A 15,307-nucleotide genomic window follows, 5' to 3' on the forward strand; every position below is an offset into this window, starting at 1 on the left:
AGAAGAGACCACTGATCGTTCCTTTTGTATGTTTCAGATTGATAAGCATGTTTTCATTTCATTTTTGTAAAAAGAATAAAAATATTCTAACAAATTACACATCTTCTAGATTTGAGTAGATTGCAGAATATTGAGTAGTTTCCAACAAGAAATCCATAGATATACCAACTAATTAAAAATCAACCAAAAATTAGTAAACTATTCATAATGAACCTGCTAGGTCTCAATTGGATCAGAAAATTACTTTATTTAAGTTTATTTTAAACAATTCACATCTCCAATTTGTTTGGTCAATACACTAGTGCACTCAGAGGCAATGGCACCGGTTACTTTAGCCTATAGGCACCGGTTCTTGACCCGAAGCATATATGGACGGGGTAAAAAGTCTGCATTTTTATGATTCGATTGTTGTGAACCGAGGCAATATAGGATTAGAACTCGGTTCCTTTGAACCGAGGCAGTATGGTCTTCCTGGTTTCCCCAGGACGCCGCCGACCACCGCCGACGAGATCGTCATATTTTCAACTCTCAATTCATGTGCTTTTTCCACAGCCAATTTGCCCGCATTGCTCATCCCATTCTTGAGTTTTCACCTTCTCCATTTTTCCGGTCAGCAAACGTTTCCCTTAATCCCCAATTAGTTCTTCCATCAACAGACCAAAACAGACCACCCTCAAAAGCCAGCATCTTAGTTCTTCTCCCATTCTTGAGTTTTCACCTTCTCCATTTTTTCGGTCATCAAACGTTTCCCTTAATCCCCAATTAGTTCTTCCATCAACAGACCAAAACAGACCACCAAAACAGACCATCCTCAGAAGCCAGCATCTTAGTTCTTCCATCTTAGTTCTTCTCCAACGACATTCTCCAGATGCAACCTGCAAGAAATAGAAAGGAGGGAACCAGAAAGAGGAATCAGAAACATGAACCAGAAAGAGGGCACCAAAAACAGGGAAACAAAAAGGCATCAGACCACCACAGAACCACCAGAAAACCAGGACGCCGCAGCGATATTTCCCCCAATCTCTCTCTCTCTCCTTCGCACCGAACCACTACGACTCCACCAATCTCTCTCTCTCTCTCCTTCGCACCACAGAGCACCGCCGTCATCAACCCTAAATCACCAATAAGCACAAAACATGTGGTCACTTCCTCCAACGTGAGCAACGGCGGCTCCGATGACTGGCCTCGGCGAAGACGTGGCGCGAAGAAGCAACGACGTTTCTCTCTCGGGGAGTTGGCTTCTGGGGTAGAGTTGAGTGAGGCTATGGCTTCGGAGACGTTGGGGATGGAGGAGGGGTCTTTACGGGCGGAAGCCGGGCCAGATCTATAGATCTGAGATATTTCACCGCTACTGGCCATCGCTTACTCTTCAAATCTGTAGATCTGAGATGGTGGTGGCTCCGGCGGCGACGGGGCAGGCAGCTCAAGGAATGATTGTGGCGTATAGAAAAATGGGAGAGGTATGCTGGGTTTTCATGGCTTGAAAGAGCATTTGGGGAGAAGTTTCGGATGTCCAAGCCCAAGGCTTATATGCTTCGGTCAAAACGAGGCCGAAGTAGCTTTTGACACCGGGTCCAAGAGGGACCGATGTCGTAGAAGCGTGCTCAATGCGTGAGTTGCAGGTGTGACAGAGGCTTTATGCCTCGATTCTGTACGCAACCGAGGTATATCAACTGGTAGGTGGGTTTTAGGCACCGGTTCTTTCTGCAACCGAGGTCGTAGCACTTTTCTGTTTCAGTCCTGTATGCACCCGAGGTCTATAAGGTCCTCTTAATTTCACTTTTGCCACCGCGTTTTGATAGACAGCGGTTTTCACATGAAATGATGTATATTGTGCGATTTTAAAACCAAATATTGTACTAGTGATATAAACATAATGTTGTCATTTTGAATTATCATTTGCCGTAGAAGTAAAATTAAGAAAACCAAAACGCACTGAATTTCAAATTGGAATTTAAACTTAACAAATTTATTACATCATAGTTTAACTTCTACTCCTTTTATTTCTACGATTTTATCAAAATTTCTATTAAGAAACTAAATGTTTTATAACTATTATGGGTTGATGTTAACGTCTTTCTCGAACCTTCTATGTTGGCAGTCGTTCAATGTCATGGCAACTTCATCTACGCGGGTACCAAATCCACGCTCCACGACCTCCTTTCGCATCGGGAACCTTCCAAAAGCTCAGGCTCTCCTCCGAATGATCAGAAAATAAATAAACGCAAAAAGCAAGAACAACAAATTGTGGTGTCATGGATTGTTGTGAGTGAGTGAGACAGGAGATAGAGATGAGAGAGAAATAAATTGGATAAGTGAAGAAGGTGAATTACGATTAGGTAATTGTTTCTATTTTTTTTTATTTTATTTTTAAATTAAAAATAATAATCATTAAAATACCATATGTTTAAAGTATGTTCTTTTTAATGAATGAAAATTTTTTTGTCTACTAAACTTAATACACTTTGTTAAAATATACCAACTAAAAGAAACTTATATGTTAGCAAATCCATATATATATATATATATATATATATATATATATATATATATATATATATATATATATATATATATATATATATATATATATATATATATATAATAATAATAATAATAATAATAATAATGCAACGTGTTGAAGAGAAAAGAGAAGCATAAAAGATGTCATCCATGACATCATAACATTTGAGCATGATAACGTAGCAATTATCAAATTTGGAGAAATACGATGAGGGTATGTGAGGCAAAGAATTCCAAACATGACCGGTTGGTAGACATGAAATTGATGTGCTACCACACTCACATTTTATTTTTACTTAAAAAGGTTCTAAACTGAGATGTAATTTTCCAGATCTTTTCATATCATTTTGTTCAATTACAATTATAATTTTATTACTTTAACATTTTTAAAAGAGTCTCTTAGTTCTAGAAGGAGTTTAATAAAGGTTTTTAAATATTTTTGTAAAACGTAGATGAGATGTTTAGGGGTGATTGTCTAATAGCTAGAAAATTATTTAGAAAGATTTTCACAAAAAACGGTGGTGTAAAACGTTTAAAACCTGGTACAAGGTGATATCAACAGCAGATCATGGTCAATAATTACGAAGAAATTAAAATAATACATTCAAAATCTATATATTTAATTATTATCACTAAAATAATAAAATTTATATATGAAATTCCTCACTCGTAATTTTTAAAATATTAAAAAAAACACCAATCACTAATATAATATTTTAGAATATGTGAAAAATGGATATTTGTCTAGTTTTATAATTTTTCAAATATTAAGAAGAAAACTCCTTCGTATATTTCCTTTTATCAATTTTCAAAAATAGATCTATTTTTTTTATCAATATATCTATTAAAAATAAAATTTAAATAATTTATCAACATCTAATAAAAAATCGAGAAACGTAATCACTAAAAGAAAAATCTATAATAATTAAGCCACAGTTAAAATATTATCGAAACACGCATAGTAAATAACTTTTCTTTTTAGGTTCATAAAAAATATTATACAAAAAATTCGTATATGAAATAAAAATAAAATACTATAAAACTAATATTTCACTATCAAGGGACCAAGAGAATTACCTTTTTTATTTATTTAAAAATGGAATAGAATAGATTATAAATAAATTAGAGCATAAATAATAAATTTGTGTCTAATTTTCTTTTCTTTTTCAGAAAAAAAAAATGTCAGAATAAGATATAAGTATAATTAGTGAGTAATTCAAAAGACGATGAAAGAAAATTAAAAAATATTTTAATAAATACTTTTATTTAATTTTATGTTTTATTATTTATTAATATTAAATGCTTATAAAAGAATAAAAATATATCTAGTTTAACTCTCATTGATTCACACTATATACTACGTTTTGTGCTTTTAGATAGATTAATGATCTTCTCTGGGTTCAAATTGTTTTTATCCTAAAAAGGTTTTTTTTATTCACACTTAAAAGTAGATGTGATCAATAAAAACTTAGTATTATTTGTTATGATTAAAATAATGGGTTCTCTTAAGAAGATTTCATTGAGTTATAAGGATTAGACGGATGTCTATCCGTATGAGATAATTTACGTCTAAATATTAATTAGTGTGATAATAATTCAAATTACAATTCAGTGTTCTTTATTGAAATAAATTTTCCATATTTCTTAGAGAATAAAAAGATAATATATTCAAATTCTTCTTTAAAATACATAGTTCTCCTAATACCAATTTTCCCATGTTAAAATAATATTTGGTAAATGGAAGTCATCCTTCAAGCATAAATTATTTCTTGATTGCTAGTTTCGAGCAAAATAGTAAGCAGATTCTAGAATGAGATTGAATACATAGTCTCAAGACTTTTCTTCATAAACTATTTACATTATCTAACAAATAATAACAAAGTAAAAACAAATACATTATACATTTATATTAGTTCAGCTGCAACTTTTGAATTATGTGCAGTCCTCTTTTCAAATCAAATTTAAGAAGTTTTAATATTCAAAATTTTGATAACTAGAAAAACAAACCACTCCTAGTTTTCCATTCTCAATCTTCTATTGAGACTTAAAACAAGTATTCTTATTTGTCACTTCTAATTACAATCTAGATAAGATAAACCAATGAAAGATCAAAGATAATACGAAAGAAAGGCTTCTTCACAACTGAGTAACTTTGTCAGAAAATATTACAAAGACGTAACACTTTCCAACCAAAGAAAGTATTATAGAAGCTTAAAACAAAGAACTATAAATGTAGGTGTTGTTTGTTTCTCTTCGTTATGTTCATCCAAGAAGCTTGTCCTTTTATATAGTTTTTTAAAGAGATTATTATTGTTTTCTAATCTTCAGAAATAACATCTTCCTCATCAGTTTGATAAGATAATCATTTGACTCTTCACACAACTATTTCTTTAATTGTATGTTGTTTGCGAAAAGATGTCCTTGCATAAAAGTTACCCTTTCTTATTAAGTCTTCAATTTGTAAATATATATAAATTATTTGACAAAAATTTTTTATTGTTTTCATTTTTATATGTATTTCTTTCTTACTTTTGTAATTTATTTCAATATCAATTGATACCTTAAAAAGGTTTTTCATACCTTAAAAAGGTTTTTCAAGTGTTGTTTGAATCATATATTTCTATACCAATTTCAGAACTGATATAGAAATAAATGGTATAAAAAAATTTCACTTTCTATACCAATTAAGGACAGAACCAGTATAGAAGATTCAAAGTAACAACAGATCGACTATACAAATAGGGATAGAAGAGATGAAAAGAGAAGACAAACAGTGTTTGTGATTTGGGACGCTCAGAGCAAGAAGAGTGGGAAGAAAGATGAGAATGAGGGTTAGGGATTTGATAAACCTCTATATATGTTTGTGTTTACAAATAAAAAATAGTAAGAAACTACTTCTATACTAGTTATAACTAAAGTTGATATAGAAAATTTTTTTCTCTATTACAAAAGTGTCACTACGTCCACCTTTTATACCAATTACAACTAAAATTGTGTAGAAAGTTTTTTTCTTTATTACAAAAATGTCACACATCCACTTTCTATACTGATTATAGTTATAACTGGCATAAGTGTTATCTTATTTATAATTTTGTCACCATGTTACTTACTATAGTAGACGGATTATAACTAGTATAAAAAGTTGTTATAAAAAGTGATTTTTAAACTAGTGTACGTAAATCCTAATTCAATACTAATCCTATAGTTTATGTAAACCTTAGTTGGATTTCTCTTAAAAAGAAAAAGACAAACAAAAAGTCCAAACCTTTTCAAGAATGCCAAGACTATGACTTTATTCATCCCAAACTCATTCAAGACCATAGACATCCATAAACAACAAGAATAAAGTCACAAAGCTTAACTTGGTGTTACTCTTTTGCACTTATAGTTTCTTTTGAACTTTCCTCGATTTTCTTTGTTAGTCTTTCAAATCTCTATAAAAGAAAATATAAATAATTTTCTTAAAAAAAATTATGCAACTGATATAGAAAGGTTTATATTTCTTTAGAAAAAAAAAGAATATATTACCTTGATGGTATAACTAATATAATATGTTCTCGTCGATTGATATTAATAAAGAAAGTTTTCACTTTCTAAAATGTAGAATCGACGCAGAATGCAGAAATAAACTATTCCAAAACCCTCTTTTATATTATAGTAACTCAGAACTAATAAAGACAGACTAGATTTGGTCATACTAATTTTCACCCAAAATGTTATTCAAATCACACGTGATGAAAGTCACACATTATACTCTTTATATTATTAATTAAGAATTAAGAATAAGTCTGGAATTGAGAGCCGAAAGCAACAAAAACCTATCATGTAAATAATTAAAGTGCTAATAATTGTATCACATTATTAGAAGATGAAAGAATTATTGATTAAAAGGTACTCCTAGAATGTCACCAAAAGAAAAAAGAGGAAATGCAGTTTGAAAGAGAGAAAAATATATATATATATAAATTATCCGAAGTAATGAAGGAACAAAATCTGTCAGAGAAGATGTGTTGGTTGGTGTCCTCAAAATTGAGCACGTGATGTGGTATTGTAGTTTGGAGCTACGATACAAAACATCATGGACGATGCAGCAAGGATGTTTCCGATGGTAGTTTATGCTCTTAGTTTTCTGTTCAAGCTAGCGCACGGGTTCATCGAGCTTGCTTTAACTTATTTGTTTATGCTCTTCTGAGTTCATTCACTTTTTGTTGCAGCATTTGTCTACCACTGAACTATGTAAGAACTTATCCATTTAAGTTAGCCTAGTTAAAATGTATTACTCTCAATTATTAAAAAAAGAAACTACTGACTTTAATTTATGTACAAAAAATTCAACTATGAACTAATTAAAAGAGTATAGTTATTACTATTTAAGGTAGTTATAATTGATATTGTGGTTAATTAAGGTAGTAAGAGTTCATAAAATCATAAATCTGTAAAATCTGTTAACATGAATCTTGTAGATTTTATTTTCTAATAAAAATGACAAATTATTAATTTAAAATTAATTTTTTATCAATACTTTACCAAACTTAAGTTTAGAAAATTAATCACTTTGTGAATCCTTTACAATCTTAATCATAAGAGTTTTAAGAGTATAACAAAAAATATTATTTTATTTTAATTTATTGAAATTTACTAAAGATGAATGGTGCAGAAAATAACATATTTAATTTTTTTTAGATTTAAATTTTGTTTTAATTAAAATATTATTTATCAATTTAATTAAATTTTATTTTAATTCAAATTCATTCAAGAAGGTGAATGTGATGTTGCACCGGACTATAGCAACAAGTAAACTTTTAATTGTACTAAATTTTAATTAGGATATATGCAAAAAAAAAGTTGAATTTTAATTGCATTTACTTTTTATTGGAAGGTGTTTGCCTAATAATACACGTATTAATAAAGTTTCAATTACACTAAACTTTATTATATTTAGGTTTTATTTAAACTTAATACATTTATCGAAGGTGCACAACAGGTAGAAACAAAAAAAAACAATGATTTATACAATTTTTCGATTTTGTTTGAAAATCCTACCTATCTTATTATATTAAAATTATGTGTGAAATCTAGCTCATAGATACTACTTAAAATTGAAGGATCTTACAATTTTACAGTTTAAATCTCGATTTTAACTATAATCAATAAATGTACTTTGCATGTTCATTCAATGACTAATGTAAATCAAATTAAAAAACGTGTTTCACTTAATATATCCAGTGTATATCTCGTGAAAGGTGGTATCAATTAATTTTTAAAAATATAACTATAAATAATAATAATAATAATAATCCTTTTATGTTAATTTATATAATTCACTTATTATAAATTTATAATTATTTAATCAAGATTAACTCATTCGAAATTATAATATCCTCTCACGTTAAGAAAGTTCATGATGAATTTAAATTGTGTAGGTAAGAAAATTATAATTAAGAGGGGAGACTCCATTACATATAATAAATCGTTTTCTTTAAATAAAGTTTAATTATGAACAATCGGTAAAGGGATAGAGAATGTTAATCATATGCCAATGCTTTAATTAATGTATATCAATAAAAGTTAGAAATGTGAAGCATGTTTTTGTTTGCACCATATTTCATCTAGCAATTCTAGTCACGTTATAACTCTTTTTTATTCACCTATTAAATAAGTGGGTGAAGAAAAGTTCAACTCCGAAAATTTGTACACATAGCATGAGATAGATTTAGAATTAAAAGGGAATTAATAAATATAGAGTTAAAATGGATTTAACATACTATGACATTAAAAAGAACACATCGATCAACTCATAAATATTTTTAAGGTTTAATACATCATTTGATTCCACTTTTGGAGGTTTGATTCAAAATGATTCTATCTTTTGAAAAAGTTCAGTAAGGCCCCATATTTTGTTTAAAAATGTTTAATTCAGTCCTTTTCGTGGACACCATTAAAAACATAAATGTGTTGATGTCAATGTGGCCAAATCTGAGTGAGGTGTTATGTTGGATGATTACGGGGCACTGTGAAGTGAAGTGAGTTGGTGCTAGCAACCTCACCAGATTTGGATGATTACGTGGCCAAATCAGAACAACGAAGGCCACTATACCCAAAACCATATTTGTTCATCAGGATCTCCATCACTTTGTTGCAAACAACCTTACCGGTGCAAATCCACCAAATCTTGAGAAGAAAGATGTGTTTGAGTCGTTGTCGCTCACAAGCTTCACAATCGCAACTCTATCATAAATCACCCCGAAGTTGTCCGGAGTCATTGTTGTTGAAAGAACGACCCTTCATTACGAAGGTGCCACCGTCGCAAGTGCTTTTCGAAGACAGCCACCACGACTCCATCGTAGACCACTAACAAGGGAACGTCACTGCCTGAAAAAGAGCTCCGCTGTGAATGTATGAGGGAGCTTCTGTTAGGGAAAAGAAGAAATAGAGTGCCTCGCCAGACCTGTAAGAAAACCAGAATCAAAACCATCATCACTTCAAACGCAACCAAAAATCATTATGTTTCCAATGATCACCACTGCTTGCGAGAGCTCCACGATAGAAAACATGGCGACACACCAGAAAAGGGATCAAGATTGGGGTTTTATGAAACCCACGATAGAAAGAGGAAAAACCCATGGATCACTGGGTTAAAAGTGTGAAAGGATTAGCCATGTTCGATGTACGATGCACTGTTGGTGAAGAAGGAAGGAAGGAAAAAATGCATAAAAAGATTGGGGATTTTTTCCCAATTTAGGGTTTCTGATTCTAATTTCCACTTTAGGGTTCTTAAAACGTTAGGGTTTTAGATTTGAATTTTCTTTGATTTTAATAAAAGAACCCACACTTCACTTTACAGTGCCACGTAATCATCCAACATAACACCTCCCTCAGATTTGGCCACAATGGCATCAACACCATTATGTTTTTAACGGCGTCCACGAAAAGGACCGAATTGAACATTTTTAAACAAAATATGGGGTCTTACTGAACTTTTTCAAAAGGTAGGACCATTTTGAACCAAACCCCCAAAAGTAGGAACCAAATGATGTATTAAACCTATTTTTAAAATATCTTAATTTTATATTATTTTGCAAAATAATATTTAATTATTTTCTATTATTCGTAAATTAATTACAAAGTTGAGCTTCAACCTAACCCACTCAGGACTAGTTCGATTAGTCTAACTTAAATTCAATTTAATCCAACTTAAATTTGCCTGAATTGGACTCAACTTAACATGGACTTGATAGGACTCAATTTGATCTCAGTATAGGACAATTTAGTTTGATTTCAGCCAACCTAACTTAAGCTTCACCAAATTTGACTAATCCTAACTTGAGTTTGATCCATTCCAACTCAACTTGACTTAAGTTAAGTCCAACCCATCTTTACTTGGGCTAAGTTTAACTCAACCTAACCTAGACTCAACCTAACTTGACAAGGCCCAACGTAGGTCCAACTTTTAGCCTAATTTGAGTCAAGCCTGGCAAGTTAACCTAACCTAACTCAACCAACATGAGTCTAACCTAACTTGACACAACTTGACATGATTGGACTCGATCCCTCACAACATAACTTTGGCTCATCTAGATCAACTTGACATGGTCTCTACTCAACTTAGCCAAATCTAAGGTTATCTTGACCAACTAGAAATGGTACTAGCCTAGCTTGACTTGAATAAAGTTAAGAAATAATAATGGAATGAGGCAAGTGGAGCTTTGACTGTGCTTATCCCTATACCAAAAGTAAAATTTTACATCTATCCATCCATGTAATTTCCATCCTCATCAAGTATGAAATTTGTGTTTCATTCGCTTTCTTATTGAATAACAAATATACTTGTGCTCACGCCTATACTCGTTTGTTAATTGTTCTAAATATAAATTAAATATTTTCTTTTAAAAAGATCACAAAAGAGCATAAATGATCAAATGTGTGTTATATAATATAATTTAATTTAATAAATTGGAGTTTACATTTTCTGAGGTGCAATGCATCATTTGAAGTCCGGATAAAGGAAAAAAAAAAGCAACTAAGGTTATAACGAGAGGAAAAATACCTTATGTATTTAAGTTAACTTGGTGCATATTGAATGAGATGAACCATATAGATAGAATTGAAAATTGTGAAAGTTTCATTTTAAAAAGAAACAAAATAAAAAATCAAATAAAACAATGAAATAAGTTTTTTCAACTACCATATGGTGTTTTAATAATTTTAAATAAGAAAAAGATGGAGCGGACATGCATAAACTTATTCTTGACCTTATATCTAATTTAAAAAATTGAGTATAATCATTTTCATGCCCATCAATACTAGAATTTCTTATCAAAATTATAATAGGTTCATAAAATACTCACATGCATAAGTTTATATAGCATCCTTACTTGAGTCTGACGTGTTAATATATTAGTTTCAATTTTTCTCTTAATGAAAAAACATGTTAATCATTAAAGGTTAAACACATTTAATTACATCACTAAACAACATATTCGAATACTTTATCATAACAAAGTTTTATTACCGAGGATCAAAAGTCCGGTAAACTAAGAAATTCACATGTGGCAAGAATGAAGGTGACGTTATAATAAGGACAGTGGTATTTTAACTCCATATTTTTTTTAATACAATTTGACACTACTTACTACGGTTTACTTTATTATTTTCCGAAATACAAAAACTAACTTTTGATAAAACCATTTTACTTTTATAAAAGTTGTCCAATGTCAAATAACTTTTTTTCCTTATAATAATTAGTATTTATTTTTCTCAGAAATACAAAAATTAACTTTTGATAAAATCATTTTTCTTTTATAAAAGTGGTCAAATGTCAAATAACATTTTTTTTCCTTATAATAATTAGCATTATTTATGAAGGTGGAATAGTTTATTTTTTTAAAAATAAGATCTTTTGAACATATTTTTTATAACATTTTCACATGTCAATTTCTTAATTGTTTATTATTTATATGACATTATACTGAAATACTCTAAATCTAATAAGAAAATAACACGGATAAATATTATTCAAAAATATGTGTTGACATATGTTTTTTTTTTACCAAAATCTCTATTAATAAACTTGAGAAGTGTTTCCATTATTTTGATGGATAATTTTGGATAAATACTAAACATAAGTTAATTCCACATATATACTTCTCTTGATTTTAGGTAGGAAAAAATTGAAGCTGATGTGATGAAAAGTGATCCAAAGAATAAATAAGAATTGTAGCAAACGCTAATCCCACTTGTCCCCTCTCGTTGCATATCTCTTCATACTTTCTCTCTCCTTCATCGTCAATCTTCCATCAATGGAACTCCAACTCTTATTGCAGTTCTTCACAAACAACGTCTATTTCTCTTCTCTTCTCCTTTCACTCACCATCCTCCTTCTTCTCATCGCAATCGCGCGTCTTTCTCACCGAAAGAACATCCTCTGCAGCTGCGAAACATGTCAGGCCTACCTCACTTCAAGCTGGTCCCAATACTTCCACAACCTCTGCGACTGGTACACCCACCTCCTCCGAACCTCCCCCACCAAAACCATCCACATCCACGTGCTGCGCAACACCATCACCGCCAACGTGGAAAACGTTGAGTACATTCTCAAGACCAGGTTCCACAACTTTCCCAAGGGTAAACCCTTCTCTACCATCCTCGGTGACTTCCTCGGCAAAGGAATCTTCAACGTCGATGGCGACACCTGGCGCTTCCAGAAGAAGATGGCCGCCCTCCAACTCAACAACAACGGCGTAACCTTCTTCGCCTTCGAAATCATCAAGAGCGAAATCCATGACAGACTCCTCCCGCTCCTTCACGCGTCGACCCGAAACGGCGCCGTCTTGGACCTGCAGGACGTGTTCCGGAGATTCTCCTTCGATAGCATTTGCCGTTTCTCCTTCGGGCTGGACCCCAAGTGTTTGGAGAAGTCTTTGCCGATGTCGAAGTTCGCGGTTTGCTTTGACTTGGCGTCGAAGCTCTCTGCGGAAAGAGCCATGGCGTTGTCGCCTTATGTGTGGAAGGTGAAGAGGTTTTTCAATGTGGGGAGCGAGAAACGGCTTCGGGAAGCGGTTGAAGTGATTAACGGGTTGGCCAGGGAGGTCATAAAGCAAAGGCGCGAAATGGGTTTCTCTGAAAACAAGGACTTGTTGTCGCGGTTCATGAGCACGGTCCACGACGATGACACGTATTTACGAGACATTGTTGTGAGCTTCTTATTGGCGGGTCGTGACACAGTGGCTTCGGCTCTCACCAGCTTCTTTTATCTGTTAGGGAAAAATCCAGAAGTTGAATCGGAGATTCGTGCGGAGGCAGATCGAGTGGTTGGGCCTCATGAGGATCTCACGAGCTTTGAAGAGCTTAAGCAATTGCACTATTTGCAAGCGGCGATGCATGAAAGTCTGAGGCTGTTTCCACCGATCCAGTTTGATTCAAAGTTTTGTTTGGAGGAGGATGTGTTACCCGATGGGACGAAAGTGGAGAGTGGAACTAGGGTTACTTACCATCCCTATGCGATGGGAAGGTTGGAGGAAATATGGGGCTGTGACTGTTCGGAGTTTAGGCCAGAAAGATGGTTGAAGGATGGGGTGTTCCACCCCGAAAGTCCGTTCAAGTACCCGGTTTTTCAAGCAGGGTTGAGGGTTTGTTTGGGGAAGGAAATGGCTCTGATGGAGCTCAAAACTGTGGCACTTTCACTGCTTCGAAAGTTCCACATCCAGTTGGTGGAATCATCTTGTGGAAACCCTTATTTCTCCCCTGGACTCACTGCTACCTTTAGGTTTGGCCTTCCCGTGAAGGTTCGTGAGAGAGGATTAGAACAACAACAACTGAACCCTCTCATTCACCTATCCTCTTCCTAGTTATTCATCACCTACCTTGCTGTTCATTATTTATGCTCCATACTCCATAGCATGAGATTGTTTAAAGAAAGCTTGTAGATAATTAAGTTATGTAAGTTATATGAAGCATGTTGGACAGTATAAAGCTCTCAGGCCAACTTCAGGTTTATCAAGGACTGAGTTTAGATTCTATATGGGAACAATCTCTGGTTTGTATGAACTGATTTTTTACTCTAAGTTGGACACTCAACTCTTGTAATTAACCTCTGTAACAAGTTAAGTTCCATATGGATCGATCTTGAACCCTTCCAAAATTAAGCGAATCTTGTACAGGATCGTAGGATTTGGATTGACGAAGATGTATACTTGTTCATGATACTTTGAGGGGTGACTCGACAGTTGGAAGAACCACTTGAAAAAGGAAAAGCACAGAGAGCAGAAAAGCAACTCACGATAAAGGTATTTATAACTGATATTTGGCAAACCTTCTTAAACTGGAACATTTATGTTTACATGTTTTGGGAGTTAGGTATTCATTATTTATGGACCATACACATAGCATGTGATTAATTGTGATGTGTGAGAGATTATTGGTGATTGATTCTATGCTGATGATGATATTGGTGGAAAATGAAGAGACAGCATTGTTTTGTGCACCACAAGTTTATGGAAGTGATTAGTTGGAAAACGACTGGGATGTGATTAATGGCGAACGGGTGCAGAAGAGTCTTGTTCGCACCACTAAACCAGAATGAATGTGTTGATGTCGGTGGATTCTTGTTGAGGTACGAGTTAACGTTGAAATTGATTCCTGAAGCTGGTGGTTTTTGGATGTGCATATGGATTTTGCTCAGTGGATCCGACATTTTATATAGTGCGCCACGAAAGCTGTGACATATTTGTGAGTGTGTATGTGGTTCTTTTTTTCTTTATTCTGTTTGTTTTTATTGATATTATGTACATAAAAATTGTAGAAGTACCAATGGTCATTAATTAACTCCTTTTATGTATGATATGCTGTGAGAAGATTTGAAGATAGATAAATTTTTTTGTCGTTTATTTGAGTGAATTTGGAGGTAAATGAAAGTGAATTTGGAAATAAAATTTGTGATAATTAGTATAGAATTGTATTGACGTGACAAATTAAAAAAATGTATTTCCAAATTCACTCAAATAAAGGACAAAAAAATTTATCTTCAAATTCTCTCACATCCCCTCAAATACACTCCCTCAAATCCATTCAAAAGAACAAGGCTTTAGAGTTTTGAAGGCTGGTTATGTAAGTTCTTCACCTTATAGTACTCATTTTAAAATTTTGCAGAGTTAAATAATAATATGATAAATATTTAAAACTGAAAAGTTATATTTTAAAAACTTAAGTATTAAAAATATTTATTTGCAAAAGTTGAAATTATTGAAGGCACTATTGAGGATACGTAATTGTTTAGTAGTTGTTTAGTATTTTTATTTTTAATTATTGAATCTCATTATTTGAATAAAACAACATTAAGTAAAAAAAGTTAGCTATATATTCAACTATTCATCATCAATTAATTTAAATATAACTTTTAATTAATAACAATTTTCCTGTTTCTTAATTGTTTAAATTTTTAAATGAGTGATGAAAACATAATTTTTTTCATTTACTTTTTTTAACACGTTTTCCTTCTCGTTAAAATCTATTAAAAATTATCAAATATTGGAAAGAGTTTAATTTTTTTTTTTTTGTGAAGTAGTGTTAGACAAACAAGAGAGAACATTTAATAGCATAACGAGTTTTAGTGGTTAATGAATATGGTTTGAAGATAAATTTGTATTTATATTTTTATATGTTTAATGGTTAATATTCAAATATTATGTTAGTAATCTAGCAAATGCAAATGTTAAGTCTTAATATTAGACGAGTTGTAATAGACAATGAAGATGTTAAATGAGTACATAAATGATGATTAAGTTTA

General features: G+C 32.3%; 1 pseudogene; it reads left to right on the forward strand.

Annotated features, from left to right (window-relative positions):
• The first annotated feature begins 11,725 nt into the window (after positions 1 to 11,725).
• LOC124832855 (cytochrome P450 94C1 pseudogene) lies at positions 11,726 to 14,408 on the forward strand (annotated as a pseudogene).
• Positions 14,409 to 15,307: the final 899 nt, after the last annotated feature.

The sequence above is a fragment of the Vigna umbellata genome, chromosome 8 (assembly GCF_029865625.1).
Source record: "Vigna umbellata cultivar VRB3 chromosome 8, Vumbellata_1.0, whole genome shotgun sequence".
Lineage (NCBI taxonomy): Eukaryota > Viridiplantae > Streptophyta > Magnoliopsida > Fabales > Fabaceae > Vigna > Vigna umbellata.